This window comes from Ailuropoda melanoleuca, chromosome X, assembly GCF_002007445.2.
Source record: "Ailuropoda melanoleuca isolate Jingjing chromosome X, ASM200744v2, whole genome shotgun sequence".
Classification (NCBI taxonomy): domain Eukaryota; kingdom Metazoa; phylum Chordata; class Mammalia; order Carnivora; family Ursidae; genus Ailuropoda; species Ailuropoda melanoleuca.
The window spans coordinates 48790293-48806992 of NC_048238.1; positions in this window are offsets into that span (position 1 = coordinate 48790293).

A 16700-nucleotide genomic window follows, 5' to 3' on the forward strand; every position below is an offset into this window, starting at 1 on the left:
TGTTCATTGCATCAAGCCTGTTTCCAATCTAGTTCATTGCATTTTTCACCTCTGATTGTTTTTTAACACTTACCTCTGTACTAAGGGTTTCTCTAATGTCTCCTTTTCTAAATCCTAGTGAGTATCCTTATGACTGTTCCTTTAATTTCTCCATTAGGCTTGTTGCAACTGTTTTTGCTTATATCTCTGGCAGTGGCCTTATATTGTATTTTCATTTGGAATAAATTCCTCAATATTTGCATTTTGTCTATGTCTCTGCCTTCTTCTCTGTGTCAGAAAACTCACTTATGTCTCCTGCTCCTGAAAGTAATGGCATTAAGAAGAAGAGGTCATGTAGTGTCCAGGGGCTGGCACTTCAGGGAGTATCTCTTGTCTGTGCTGTTTGCACTATGCTGTTTTGTTTTGGTTCCTCTATCTCTCATGACAGTCATTTTCAGAGACCCTTCTTGTCAAGAAGAGGGAATTTATCTCAAATGGAAGAACAAGATAAGGCCACAGCCAGAGATCTAAGTGAAACAGATAAAAGTAACATGATTGATGCAGTATTTAAAGCAAGAGCTGTAAAGATACTCACTGAGCTTGAGAAAAGAATACAAGACATTAGTGAGACCCTTACCATAGAGATAAAAGAGTTTAAAAAAAAGAATCAATCAGAGATGAAGAATGCAATAAATGAGACTAGAAATAGCCTTCATTCAATGAAGACCAGGCTGGAGGAAGCAGAGGAATTAGTGACATAAAAGACAAAAAAATGGAAAATAATGAAGGTGAACAAAAGAAAGAATTATGCAACACAAGAATAGATCTAAGGAATTCAGAGACTCCATGAAACATAAAAAAATTCATATTGTAGTAGTCCCCAAAGAAGAAGAGAGGAAAAGGGGCAGAAATTTTATTTCAAGAAATAATAGCTAAAAATTTCCCTAATATGAAAAAGGAAACAGACATCAAGATCTTAGAAGCACAGAGAACTCTCATCAAAATTACCAAAAGTGGGCCAACACCAAGATATATGATAATTAAATTTGCAAAATATAGTGATAAAGAAAAAAAATCTTAAATGCAGACCAAAAAAGTACTTACCTTTCAAGGGAACACTCATAAGGATAGCTGGAGATTTCTCAACAGAAACTTTGCAAGCCAGAAGGGAGTGCAAATTGCTGAATGGGAAAGATCTGAAACCAAGAATGCTGTATCCAGCAAGGCTATCATTCAGAATAGGAGATAAAGAGTTACACAGACAAACAAAAACTAAAGGTGTCCATGACCACTAGACCAGCCCTGCAGAAAATATTAGCAGGGACTCTTTGAGTGCAAAGGAGAGACCCTAAGTGACAAAGACAAGAAAGAACCAGAGAAAATCTCCAGAACAATGCCAAAACAGTGACAAAATGGCACTAATATATTGCAATCCATAATTACTTTGAATGTAAATGGGTTAAATGCTCCTAACCAATGACATAGGATGTCAGAATGGAAAAATGACAAGACCCATTGATATGCTGCCTACAAGAGACTCATTTTAGATCTAAAAAACCTGCAGATTGAAAGTGAGGGGGTGGAGAACCATTTATCATGCAAATGGAAGACAAAAGAAATCTAGCATAACAATGATATCACCCAAACTAGACTTTAAAGCCAAGACTATAAATATAGGTAAAGTAGGGTATTATATAATCATAAAGAGGACAATCCAAAGAAGATCTAACAGTTTAAATATTAATGCACTCAACATGTAAGGATCAAAATATATAAAACATAACAAATATAAAGGAACTAATTGATAATTAAACATTAATATTAGGGGATTTAACATCCCATTTACATCAATGGACAGATCATCTAAGCTGAAAATAAACTAGGACACAATGGCTTTGAATGACACACTGGACCAGATGGACTTAACAGATATATTCAAAATATTCCACTATGAAACAGCAGAATACACATTCTTTTCAAGTGTACATGGGGTATTCTCCATAATAGATGACAGATCGGGTCACTAAACTGGAGTCAACAAACATAAGAAGGTTAAAGTTATACCACTAACCTTATCTGACCACAACGTTATGGGGCAAAAAGTCAAGCAGAAGAAAAAATTTGGAAACCACAAACACATGGACGCTAAACAACATGATACTAAACAATGAATTGCTCAGCAAGGAAATCAAAGAAGAAATTTAAAAATTACAGGCAAACAAATGAAAATGAAAACACAATGGTCCAAACTTTTCAAATGAAGCAAAAGTGGTCTAGGAGCAGATGTCTAGAGCAACACAATCTTACATTAAGAAGTAACAGAAATCCCAAATGAAAAACCTAACTTTATACCTACAGAAGCTAGAAAAGGAATTATTGAATCCTAAAACCAGCAGAAAGAAAGTTATAATAAAGATTAAAGCAGAAGAAATGATATATAAAATAAAAAAAATAGAACAGATCGAGGAAACCAGGAATATTTCTTTGAAAACATTAAGAAAATTGATAAACCTCTAGCATACTAATCAGAAAGAAAAGAGAAAGGAACCAAATGAATAAAATCACAAAAGGTGAGAAGAATAAATAACCAACAGCACTGAAATACAATCATACGAAGATATTATGAAAAACTATATGCCAACTAATTGGAAAACCTAGAAGAAAAGGATAAATTCCTACAAACATATAAACTACCAAAGCTGAAACAGGAGGAGATAGTCAACTTCAATAGACTGACAAGACACCAGGAAATTGAATCAGTAATCAAAAAACTCCCAAGAAATAAGTCCAGGGCTATGGCTTCATAGGCAAATTCTACTAAAAAATAAAAAAATGAATTAAGTAGGAATAGAGGGTACATTTCTCAATCTCATAAAAGCCATCTATGAAAAGCCTACTGCAAGCATTATTCTCAATGGGGAAAAGCTGGAAGCCTTTCCCTTAAGATCAGGAACACGACAAGGATGCCCACTCTCGCCACTATTATTCAACATAGTACTAGAAGTCCTTGCAACAGCAATCAGAAGACAAAAAGGGATCAAAGGTATCCAAATCGGCAAAGAAGAAGTCAAACTGTCTCTCTTTGCAGATGACATGATACTCTATATGGAAAACCCAAAGGAATCCACTCCCAAACTATTAGAAGTTATAGAACAATTCAGTAAGGTGGCAGGATACAAAATCAATGCACAGAAATCAGTTGCACTTCTATACACGAATAACGAGACTGAAGAAAGAGAAATTAGGGAATCCATTCCATTTACAATAGGNGATGCAGAAAAAGCATTTGACAAAATACAGCATCCTTTCCTGATTAAAACCCTTCAGAGTGTAGGAATAGAGGGTACATTTCTCAATCTCATAAAAGCCATCTATGAAAAGCCTACTGCAAGCATTATTCTCAATGGGGAAAAGCTGGAAGCCTTTCCCTTAAGATCAGGAACACGACAAGGATGCCCACTCTCGCCACTATTATTCAACATAGTACTAGAAGTCCTTGCAACAGCAATCAGAAGACAAAAAGGGATCAAAGGTATCCAAATCGGCAAAGAAGAAGTCAAACTGTCTCTCTTTGCAGATGACATGATACTCTATATGGAAAACCCAAAGGAATCCACTCCCAAACTATTAGAAGTTATAGAACAATTCAGTAAGGTGGCAGGATACAAAATCAATGCCCAGAAATCAGTTGCATTTCTATACACGAATAACGAGACTGAAGAAAGAGAAATTAGGGAATCCATCCCATTTACAATAACACCAAAAACCATGCGTTACCTTGGAATTAACTTAACCAGAGACGTAAAGGACCTATATGCTAGAAACTATAGATCACTTTTGAAAGATATTGAGGAAGACATAAAAAGATGGAAAAATATTCCATGCTCATGGATTGGAAGAATTAACATAGTTAAAATGTCCATACTACCCAGAGCAATCTACACTTTCAATGCTATCCCGATCAAAATACCGAGGACATTTTTCAAAGAACTGGAACAAATAGTCCTTAAATTTGTATGGAACCAGAAAAGGCCCCGAATCTCCAAGGAACTGTTGAAAAGGAAAAACAAAGCTGGGGGCATCACAATGCCGGATTTCGAGCTGTACTACAAAGCTGTGATCACAAAGACAGCATGGTACTGGCACAAAAACAGACACATCGACCAATGGAACAGAATAGAGAACCCAGAAATGGACCCTCGGCTCTTTGGGCAACTAATCTTTGATAAAGCAGGAAAAAACATCCGGTGGAAAAAAGACAGTCTCTTCAATAAATGGTGCTGGGAAAATTGGACAGCTACATGCAAAAGAATGAAACTTGACCACTCTCTCACACCATACACAAAAATAAACTCCAAATGGATGAAAGACCTCAATGTGAGACAGGAATCCATCAAAATTCTAGAGGAGAACATAGGCAACAACTTCTATGACATCGGCCAGAGCAGCCTTTTTCACGACACATCTCCAAAGGCAAGAGAAACAAAAGGTAAAATGAACTTATGGGACGTTATCAGGATAAAAAGCTTCTGAACAGCCAAGGAAACGGTCAAAAAAAACTAAGAGACAGCCCACGGAATGGGAGAATATATTTGCAAAGGACACTACAGATAAAGGACTGGTATCCAAGATCTACAAAGAACTTCTCAAACTCAATACATGAGAAACAAATAAACAAATCAAAAAATGGGCAGAAGATATGAACAGACACTTTTCCAATGAAGACATACAAACGGCTAACAGACACATGAAAAAATGTTCAAAATCATTAGCCAGCAGGGAAATCCAAATCAAAACCACAGTGAGATACCACCTTACGCCAGTTAGAATGGCAAAGATAGACAAGGGAAGAAACAACAATTGTTGGAGAGGATGTGGAGAAAGGGGATCCCTCCTACATTGTTGGTGGGAATGCAAGTTGGTACAGCCACTCTGGAAAACAGTGTGGAGGTCCCTTAAAAAGTTAAAAATTGAACTACCCTATGACCCAGCCATTGCACTACTGGGTGTTTACCCCAAAGATACAGACATAGTGAAGCGAAGGGCCATATGTACCCCAATGTTCATGGCTGCATTGTCCACAATAGCTAAATCATGGAAGGAGCCGAGATGCCCTTCAACAGATGACTGGATTAAGAAGCTGTGGTCCATATATACAATGGAATATTACTCAGCTATCAGAAAGAACGAATTCTCAACATTTGCTGCAACATGGACGGCACTGGAGGAGATAATGTTAAGCGAAATAAGTCAAGCAGAGAAAGACAATTATCATATGATTTCTCTCATCTATGGAACATAAGAACTAGGATGATCGGTAGGGGAAGAAAGGGATTAAAAAAGGGGGGGTAATCAGAAGGGAGAATGAAACATGAGAGACTATGGACTATGAGAAACAACTGAAGACTTCAGAGGGGAGGGGGGTGGGGGAATGTGATAGACTGGTGATGGGTAGTAAGGAGGGCACATATTGCATGGTGCACTGGGTGTTATACGCAACTAATGAAGCATCGAACTTTACATCGCAATCCGGGGATGTACTGTATGGTGATTAACATAATATAATGAAAAAATCATTAAAAAAATAAAAATAAAAAAATAAAAATGAGTTAATACCAGGGCACCTGGGTGGCTCAGTTGGTTAAGCATCTGCCTTTGGCTCAAGTCATGATCCTAGGGTCCTGGAGTCAAGTCCTGGATCGGGCTCCTTGCTCAGTGTGGAGCCTGCTTTTCCCTTGGCGTGCTGCTCCCTGCTTGTGCTCTCTCTGACAAATAAATAAAATCTTTAAAAAAGAGTTAATAACTATCCTTCTAAAGCTATTCCAGAAAATAGAAAAAGAAAAACTTTCAAATTCATTCTAGGAGGCCAGAATTAACCTGATACCAAAACCGGAAAAAATTACAAGAAGGAGATCTACAGGTCAATATCTCTGATGATATAGGTGCAAATATTCTCAATCAAATACTAGCAAACCAAATACAACATTTCTTTAAAGGAATTATTCACCACGTTCAAGTGGATTTATTCCTGGGTTGCAAGTATGGTTCAATATTCCCAAATCAATCAACATCATACACCACATCAATAGGAGAAAGGATCAGAACCAAATAATCATTTCAATACATGCAGAAAATGCATTTGACAATGTACAACATTCATTCATGGTAAAAGCCCTCAACAAAGTAGGTTTAGAGGAAACAAACATCAACATAATAAAGGCCATCTATGAAAAGCCCACAGCTAATATCATCATCAATGGGGAACAAGTGAGAGCTTTTCCTCTGTGGTCATGAATAAGACAGGGATGTTCACTCTCACCAGTGTTATTTAACATAGTACTGGAAGTCCAACTACAGCAATCAGATAACAAAAGAAATAAACAATATTCAAATCAACAGGAAGAAATAAAACTTTCACTCTTTCCAGATGACATGATACTCTATATAGAAAACCTGAAAGACTCCACCAGAAAAAGGTGGTACAGCTGAAATACAATTTCAATAAAATTGCAGATTACAAAATCAAGGTACAGAACTCTGTTGCATTTCTATGCACCTCTATTGAAGCAGCAGAAAGATAAATTCAAGAATCAATCCCATTATTAATTGCAAGAAAAACAGTAGGACACCTAGGAATAAATCTAATCAAAGAGGTCAAACACCATCCCAAAAACTATAAAACACTAATGAAAGAAATTGAAGATGACACAAAGAAATGGAAAGACAATCCATGCTTATGGACCAAATACTGTTAAAATGTGTATACTACCCAAAGCAATCTACACATTTAATGCAATCCCTATCAAAATGACAACAGAATTTTTAAAAGATTTTTTATTTACTTATTTGAGAGAGGGAGAACACAATAGAGAAACCACGAGCAGGGTGAGAGGCAGAGGGAGAAGATGACTTCCCATTGAGCAGGGACCCTAATGTGGGGCTCGATTCTGGGACCTGGGATCATGACCTGAGCCCAAGACAGATATTTCACTGACTGAGCCACCCAGGTGTCCCAACAGCAGCTTTTTTCACAGAGCTAGAACAATCCTAAAATTTGCATGGAGCCACAAAAGACCCTGGATAGCCAAAGCAACCTTGAAAAACAAAATCAAAGCTGGAGGCATCACAATTCTGGACTTCATATTATATTACAAAGCTGGAGTGAGCAAAACAGTATGGTAGTGGCACAAAAATAGACACATAAGTCAATAGAACAGAATAGAAATCACAGAAATAAACTTACAATGCTATGGTCAACTAATCTTCAACAAAGCTGGAAATAATATCCAATGGAAAAAAGACAGTCTCTTCAACAAATGGTGTTAGGAAATCTGGACAGCATCATGCAAAATAATGAAACTGGACCACTTTCTTACACCATAGGTAAAAATAAATTCAAAATGGATTGAAGACCTAAATGTGAGATATGAAAACATAAAAGTCCTAGAGAACAACACAGGCAGTAACCTCTTTAACATTGTCCATTGAAACTTCTTTGTAGATATGTCTCCTGAGATGAGGGAAACAAAAGCAAAAAAACCATTCATAGTTCAGCAAAATTAAAAGCCTCTGCACAACAAAGGAAACAATCAACAAAACAAAAAGACACCTTATGCAATGGTAGAAGATACTGACAAATGACATATCTGATAAATGGTTAGTACTATATATGTGTGTGTGTGTGTTTAAGAAGTTATATATATATATATATATATATATATATATATATATATATATATGAAGTTATAAAATTCAACACCCAAAAATGAAATAATCCAATTAAAACATGCATTGAAGACATGAGTAGACATTCTTTCCAAGGAGGACATACAGATGGCCAAAATACACATGAAAAGATGCACAACATCACTCATCATCAGGGAAATACAAATCAAACTACAATGAGATGTCACCTCACCCTTGTCAGAATGGCTAAAATCAACAACTCAGAAATAAATAGGTGTTGGTGAGGGTGTGTAGAAAGGGGAACCCTCTTGAAGTATTGGTGGCAATGCAAACTGGTGCAGCCACTGACAAACAGTATGGAGGTTCCTCAAAAAGTTAATAATAGAACTATCCTATGAACTGGCAATTGCACTATTGGATATTTACCCAAAGGATATGAAAATATTGATCTGAAGAGATACATGCATCCAATGTTTATAGCAGCATTATCAACAATTTGGAAAGAATCCAAATTATGGAAAGAATCCAAATGTCCATCAACTAATGGATGCCTAAGAAGAGATGGTACACACAGACACACAGAGGAATATTACTCAACCATAAAAAGTAATGAAACATTCCCATTTGCAAGGACATGGGTGGAGGTAGAGTATTATGCTAAGAGAAATAAATTAGTCAGAAAAAGACAAATACCATATAATGTCAATCATATATGAAATTTAAGAAACAATACAAATGAGCAAAGGGGCAAAAAAGAGAGAAGCAAACCAAGAAACAGACTCTAACCTATAGAAAATAAATTGGGAGTTACCAGAGGGGAGGTGGGTTGGGGGGTTTAAATAGGTGATGGGGATTAAGGCATGCACTTCTGATGAGCACCAGGTGTTGTATGTAAGTGTTGAATCACTAAATTATACACCTGAAACTAATATGACACTGTGTGTTAACTAACTGGAATTTAACTAAAAACTTAAAAATGTGGAAAAAGTTCAAAAAATTAATGTAAGAAAATACCTATTTGTAAAAGTGAGCAAAAAATAAATACACTGTCTTAAAGCTGTTAAAAAAATTGCTGCATGTATTGCATGGTGCACTGGGTGTTATACGCAACTAATGAAGCATCAAACTTTACATCAGAATCAGGGGATGTACTGTATGGTGATTAACATAATATAATAAAATAAAATTAATAAAAAAAATAATCAAAAAAATTGCTGCATGAATTTAAAGCTCGTTTTAAAGCTAGTCTATGGCATAAAAGAATATGAATAAATGGAATTAAATACATTGTGTTTATATAGGAAGACAACAGTGTGTAGATATCACCATTCAAAATTGTAGCTATATTACTTAGCCATCAGAAAGAACAATTACCCAACATTTGCAGCAACATGGACGGGACTGGAGGAGATAATGCTAAGTGAAATAAGTCAAGCAGAGAAAGACAATTATCATATGGTTTCACTCATTTATGGAACATAAGAAATAGCAGCGAGATGGGTAGGAGAAGGAAGGGAAGAATGAAGGGGGGGTAAACAGAGGGGGAATGAACCACAAGAGACGATGGAGTCTGGGAAACAAACTGAGGGCTTCAGAGGGGAGGAGGGTGGGGGATTGGGATAGGCTGGTGATGGATAGTAAGGAGGGCATGTATTGCATTGAGCACTGGGTATTATATGCAAACAATGAATCTTGGAACACCACATCAAAAACTAAAGATGTACTGTATGGTGACTAGCATAATAAATAATTTTTTAAAAATGTAGCTATAAATTCAATATGACCTGAATCAAAATGCCAACAGGGTTTCCTTGGTAACATGATATAATCATTTAAATGTTCATAAGGATCTTTATAGTTAAGAGAACAAACTGAGGGTTGCTGAAGGGGAGATGGCTGGGGGAATGGGCTAAATGGGTGATGGGCATTAAGGAGGGCACTTGTTGGGTTGACCACTGGGTGTTATATTTATGTGATGAATCACTAAATTCCACTCCTGAAACCAATGCTACACTATGTGTTAACTAACTTGAATTTAAATAAAAAAATAAAATGTTCACCTGTGACAGTACCTGTGCTAGGGTAGCAATAAAATTTGGGGAAAAAACACATATAAGAGATTACCTCAGTAGATATTCAAATATATTAGAAATATAAAGGAATGGAAAGGCTTTGAAAATGGAGAAGAGATAGGCAGACAGAAAAAAAAAAAAGAAAGAAACAGAATAGAATACATAAGTGGACCCAAATTCACTGAAGTATCTAATGCATTTTAAAAGTGTAATTTCAAAACAGTCAAAAAAATGTACCTTTTAAAAATGATATTGGTACAAATCACTAGCAATTTGGAAAAAAATAAGGGCAGAATGCTTCCTCATACATTATTCCCCCCTCAAAAAATCACTGATGAATGACTCCTGCATAAAATATAAAATCATAAAATGTATTTTGAAGAATAAAGATGCAATAATAGTTCAGGCTCTATGGAGAAATTTAACATCACACTCCTAGATAACCAAAGGGTGAAAGAATAAATCACAGGGCAAATTAGAGAATGTTTTTAGATGAATTCAAGCCAAAACACAATATACCAAAAATTAACAAACATAGGTAAAGTAGCGCTTAAAGCGAAAGTTATAACAATAAACACTTTCATTTTTAAAAAAGGAGAAAAATCTAAATCAATGATCTTACCAACTTTAGAAACTGGAAAAAGAAGAGCAAACTAACCCAAAGCAAACAGAAAGAGAAAATAAGCAGTGTGAAAGTGAAAATAAATTAAAAAGAGAATAAACAGTAGAAAAAATAAATTAAATCTAAAGCTGGTTCTTTGACAAGATCAACAAAACTAACAGATGCTGAACAAGAAAAAAAAGAAAGGGAAGATTCAAATAATAAAAATAAAGCATGAATGAATAGAAATCACTATTGGCCTTAAGAAATAAAAAGAATTATATGGGAATACTATGAAAAACTGCATACCAACAAATGCAATAAATTAAATGAAATAAGAAAAACTACTGAATTGACTGACATAAGGAGTGACAGAAAATTGTATAGATTTATAACAAGCAGTAACTGAGTTAATAATCAACTAAAGGACAAAGAAAAGTCCAGGCCCAGACGTCTTTGAAAGTGTATTTTACCAAACACATAAAGTAGAATTCATACCACTTGTAGTTTTTAGGATTCTTTAGGAAAGCAAAACCAATAAGATAGATTTAAGACGTTGACTTGTGTTTTTATGGAGTCTGATAAGTCCCAAGATCTGCAGTCTGCAGTTGGGAATCTGGAGACTCAGGAGAGCCAATGACTACGTCCAGTCTGAAGGCAGCCAATCAGGAGGAGTTCCCTCATACGCAGCTGTTTTGTTCTTTCAGGTGACTGAATAAGGCCCAACCATATTAGGGAGGATAATCTTCTTTGCTCTGTCTACTGACTAATCTTTTAATTTCATTATAAACACCCTCATAAACATATAAAGACTGTTTGACTAAATATCTGAGCACTACATGGTCCAAACGAGCTGACACATAAAATCAATCATCATGCCAATTCTTCACAAACTTTTCCAAAAGTAGAAAGTGAGGGATACATTCCACTTTATGTTATGAGGCCAATATAACAATGATACCATAATCAGAAAAAAGTCACAAAAATGAAATCTATAGATGACTGTATACTGTTTCTAAGGCCAAATCATATCTTGTTTGAGAACCCAGAGATTTTGATGCAATAATTAATAAGTAGCTATATTCTGTATCTGTATTATTCTTTAATAAATATAATGGATTGTGTCATCATACTTAATTATTATGCAGCATGTGGTATCATTTTTGTATGAACATTTCAGGTAATAGGAGTTTAAAATGAAGGAAAAATTGCTAAAGAACCAGAGATCAAAGGTAGTCCTGGTTATTTCTAGAGACTTATGAAGCTCACTCAAATTCTAGCCTGTGGTTAAGAGGTTGCTCTCAGACACCAAGGTTGCAGTCTTCGTATTTTTGTTTGCTTATTTTTTATGTAAATATCAATAATGATAATTAAAATGTATGCCAGAGATATAAAAATACTTAGGATGCAATTTGATAATATATTGGTTTGTTTCTTTCTTTCTTTGCCTTCTTTCCTTCCTTCCTTCCTTCCTTTTTTCTTTTTCTTTCTTTCTTTCTTTCTTTCTTTCTTTCTTTCTTTCTTTCTTTCCTTCCTTCCTTCCTTCCTTCCTTCTTTCTTTCTTTCTTTCTTTCTTTCTTTCTTTCTTTCTTTCTTTCTTTCTTCTTTTAGAATGTGAGATATTCCTTTTGGGACAACCCTTGCTCTTGCTTCCATCTGAATTTATTTGTTCTTACACCTAATGCACAGCTGTCTTTTATCTAAGTCATTATACTGGGAATACACTTTCTATTTCTCCTGTGTTTGTTTCACCTTCCCTCTGTCCCATGCCTTCCCCTTTTGCTCTTTCTTAGTTGATTCCCTGTATTTTGGAAGACTATATTCTCCAGTTGAAAGAGTGCATGTTAGGTAATTTTTTTTTTGCATTTTTCATGTCTGAAAATGTGTTTTTACTACAGTCATAATTGATTAAAATTTTTCACTGGGTAGAGAATTCTAGAATAAAAACATTTCTTCAAAGTATTGTTCTATTGTCTTCTAGATTACAGTTTCTCTGCTATAAATTCTGATTATTCCTTGAAACATATCTTTTTCCTTGACCTTTCTTCTCTCTGGAATCTTTAGTGATTTTCTATTTTGCATTTATGAAATTTCACACTTACCTAAGTTTCCAGGTTCTAGACTTTGTTGTCAGCTTTCCCCTGATACTGCTTTCTCTCCTGTTCTCATTTTATATTTGTGGTTATGTTTCTTCATTTCTTTGATGTAATTTTAGTAAAGTTAATAAATACATAAGGCTATGGAAGCATCCCAAATGTCCCTCAATTTGATGGAAAAAGGAGATGATCTATCTATCTATCTATCTATCTATCTATCTATATCATCTATCTATCTATATATATATTTATAAAATGGAACATTTTTCATCTATAAAAAAAGAATGGGATGTTGCCATTTGCAATGACCTGATGGAGCTAGAGAGTATTATGTAAGTGAAATAAGTCAGAGAAAGACAAATACAATATGATTTCACTCATGTATGGAATTTAAGAAACATAACAAATGAATAAAGGAAAAGAAAGGCAAAGCAAGGAACAGGCTCTTATATGTAGAAAATAAACTGATGGTTACCAGAGGGGGCGGTTGTGGGGTGAAAGATTTAAACAGGTGATGGGGATTAAGGAGCACACTTGTTGTGATGAGCAATCGATGATGTATGGAATTGTTGAATCACTATATTGTATACCTGTAACTAATATAACACTTTATGTTAATAAATAAATAATAAATAAAATAATAACCAAAAAGAGAAATGCACAAACCTACATATTGAAATTCTCATTATTTTTGTAAAACATAATGAAAATAAAAGCACACAGACTTCTGGTGACACTTTAGAAGTTAATAAATAAATAATAAATTTTCTATGTGCTTAGGCATAATAAGGAACTTATCCATGAGGGAATAAAAATTGAAATATTCTTTTTTTAAAGATTTTATTTGTTTGAGAGAGAGAGCGAGAGAGAAAGGGAGGGAGGGAAAGAGAGAGGAGGAGGGACAGAGGGAGAGGAAGAGGGAGAAGCAGACTTCCCACTGAGCAGGGAGCCCAATGTGGGGCTTGATCCCAGAACCCTGGGATCATGACCTGAGCTGAAGGTAGACTCTTAACTGACTGAGCCACCCAGCCACCCCCAAATCAAAATATTCTTATACTTTTATGCAATATTAAATGCCAGGAGACATTAGAACAATGTTTACAGAGTTTAAGGGGAAATTTTGCATGCATGTGAAGTTCTTATGTACAATGAGAGGATAAATACATTTGTATATATACAGGAAATATTCCACTCATGAATATTTTCTAAAAAAAGATCTTCCAGGTAAGTGAGAGATGAATCAAATAATCAAAATAAATTCAGCAGTTGGAAAGTGACATTTATACAGTACTAACAGATTTTGAAACCATTTAAATATAGAATTCTGTCATTGTTATAAATACTATTATAAGTAATATGATGTATAACAATTATTGAGAGTAAAAGTATAAAATTAAAACAAATGTATTAATAATCTCAATGAAAACCTGGAAGAGTTGGAGGTGGGGTTTGAGAAGTAAAAGCATATTACTTTCCTTACTATGTTAGGATGGAGTCCATAGATACTGGTTACTTTTAGTCATTATTATTCTGTTTTGAAAAAAAATGCAATTAATACATAAATGTTTTATCATTAAAAAACTTCAAAGTATACTTTGACTAAAAGTAATAGCTTGCACTACTGGGTATTTACCCAAAGATACAGACATAGTGAAGAGAAGGGCCATATGCACCCCAATGTTAATAGCAGCATTGTCCACAATAGCTAAATTGTGGAAGGAATTGAGATGCCCTTCAGATGACTGGATTAAGAAGTTGTGATCCATATATACAATGGAATATTACTCAGCTATCAGAAAGAATGAGTTCTCAACATTTGCTGCAGCATGGACGGCACTGGAGGAGATAATGCTAAGTGAAATAAGTCAAGCAGAGAAAAACAATTATCATATGATTTCTCTCATCTATGGAACATAAGAACTAGGATGATCGGTAGGGGAAGAAAGGGATAAAGAAAGGGGGAGTAATCAGAAGGGGGAATGAAGCATGAGAGACTATGGACTATGAGAAACAAACTGAGGGCTTCAGAGGGGAGGGGGTGGGGAAATGGGATAGACTGGTGATGGGTAGTAAGGAGGGCACATATAGCATGGTGCACTGGGTGTTATGTGCAACTAATGAATCATCAAACTTCACATCAGAAACCAGGGATGTACTGTATGGTGACTAACATAATATAATAAAAAAACATTAAAATAAAAAAAAGTCATAGCTCCCCTTAATATGGCCAGAAATCCCAACCTGGCCCACTAATCGCTGTATTCTTGACAAAAGTAAACAGTACTTCTAAACTCAGTATATACAAAATAACTTCTCTTACTAGTCAGATTTACTCATCACTTTCATCTGGTTACCCAGGCTGTAAAGTCATCTCTAATTTTCTCTCTCTATGCTTCTCACAGTTAAGTAGTTATCAGGTTTCTTTGCTGTTGTTTCATTTTTCTTTCTTTAGTATTCTATCTGCTTCAACATTGGTTAAGTCGTAATGCATGCTTTCTAGGCCAGTCTTCAGTAAATTCTTAAACAGATTCCTTAATTCCAGTCTTACACTGTAACCATGCATATGGTACTCAGCCCAGATTAGTTTTCCCCTACTAATCCATTTTAGTCTCTTTAGCCTTCAGCCTTTTAGCCTTTCTCCTGACAACAAAGTTTGACCTTCTCTGGAGACCCTATAATATTTGATTTCTGACCATATTTGCTGCCCACATGTGTTTTCCATTCTAATCAATCATACTTATTTACTGATTCTAAATGTGCCTTGTGCTCAGTCAGTGAATAGCGACTATCTTGCTTCTGCTTCACTATTTTTGCTCATTATATTTTGTTCTTGAAAGCTCTTCCATTTTTTAATTCCTCCCATTCTTCAAAGGCAATTTCAGATTTAATACAAAGACACTAGCTTCGCAAGTACCTCTGAACCAAATATAACGCTTCATCCTGATAGCTGTCTCTTATTTCAGGCTACTGTCACTTTTATTTCCCTCTCCTTGCAATTGATTTATAATTTATTTAATTATATTTTAAACTCTCTTTGTAATAATGCTATTCCAATAAGAGATCTGAAGTGCACCAGAGCTGGCTCATAGTAAGCTTTGAATGAATATTAGCTATTAAATTATATGCAAATAAGAAGTTACGGCAATTAGTTTGAAAAGTAACCAGCACTAACTGTTGTATCTTTCTAAACTATTTCTATTAATTTACATATATGTAAATACATAACAGCAAACTTTTAAAAATATACGTAGATTCATTTTATTTTTATTATTCCATAGCTATGCTTTTCATTCGTTTATGTGTTTTAGAAATCTTTTTCATGATGTGTTTTGGGGTATATTATTCTAAAATAAAGCTATTACGTAAGTTACCATTATCTTTTGCGGTCTTTTATTTCCACTTTCTTTCACTTACATAGAATGTATCAGTAAACATCTGTGCACAAGCCTTTTAGTGCATAAGTGTGAGACTTTTTCTAGGATAGATAACCAGAAGTAGACTTTCTAGGCTTTAAGGTTTTTATACTTTGAAATATTTTACTAACCTGAGCTCCCAAAAAGCTATCATAATTTGCACTCACAATATACATATATAAGGCAAGCAGTCATCTCACACTTTCACTATCATTGAAAATGATCAATCTTTAAAATTTGTCCAAAGTAGGTTAAATAGTTGTTTAGTGTTGCATTAATTAGAACTTACCTGGTTATGCATGAATTGAACATCTTTTAACATATTTATTAGACATTTATGTTTCTTATTATTTGATATATAACTGTTATTTTGTTATTTTACCATTGGGCTATTGATGTTTTCTTACTGACATACATGATATTATTGATTTTTTATATATATATGATATAAATATTTTTATAATAAAAATATTCTCCATGTCAGTCACTTTTTAACTGTATAATATCTTTGCCATTCATCAGTTTTAAATATTCATGCAATCAAATCTCTCATTCTCTATTTTTTTGGCTTCTGAGCTTTGAATATTGCTTAGTGAAACCACCTATATGCCAATAATTATTAAAATGTCCTTCTACATATATTCAAATAGATTATAGTTCTAAAATACTGTTATTTTATTTACTTTTTTTTAGAAAGCCTTTTTTTTTTGTAGTTTCAAGTTTTTATTTAAATTCCAGTTAGGCAACATATAGTATAATATTAGTTTCAGGAGTAGAATTTAGTGATTCATCACTTACCTATAGCATCCAGTGCTCATCACAAGTGCCTTCCTTAATACTCATCACCCATTTG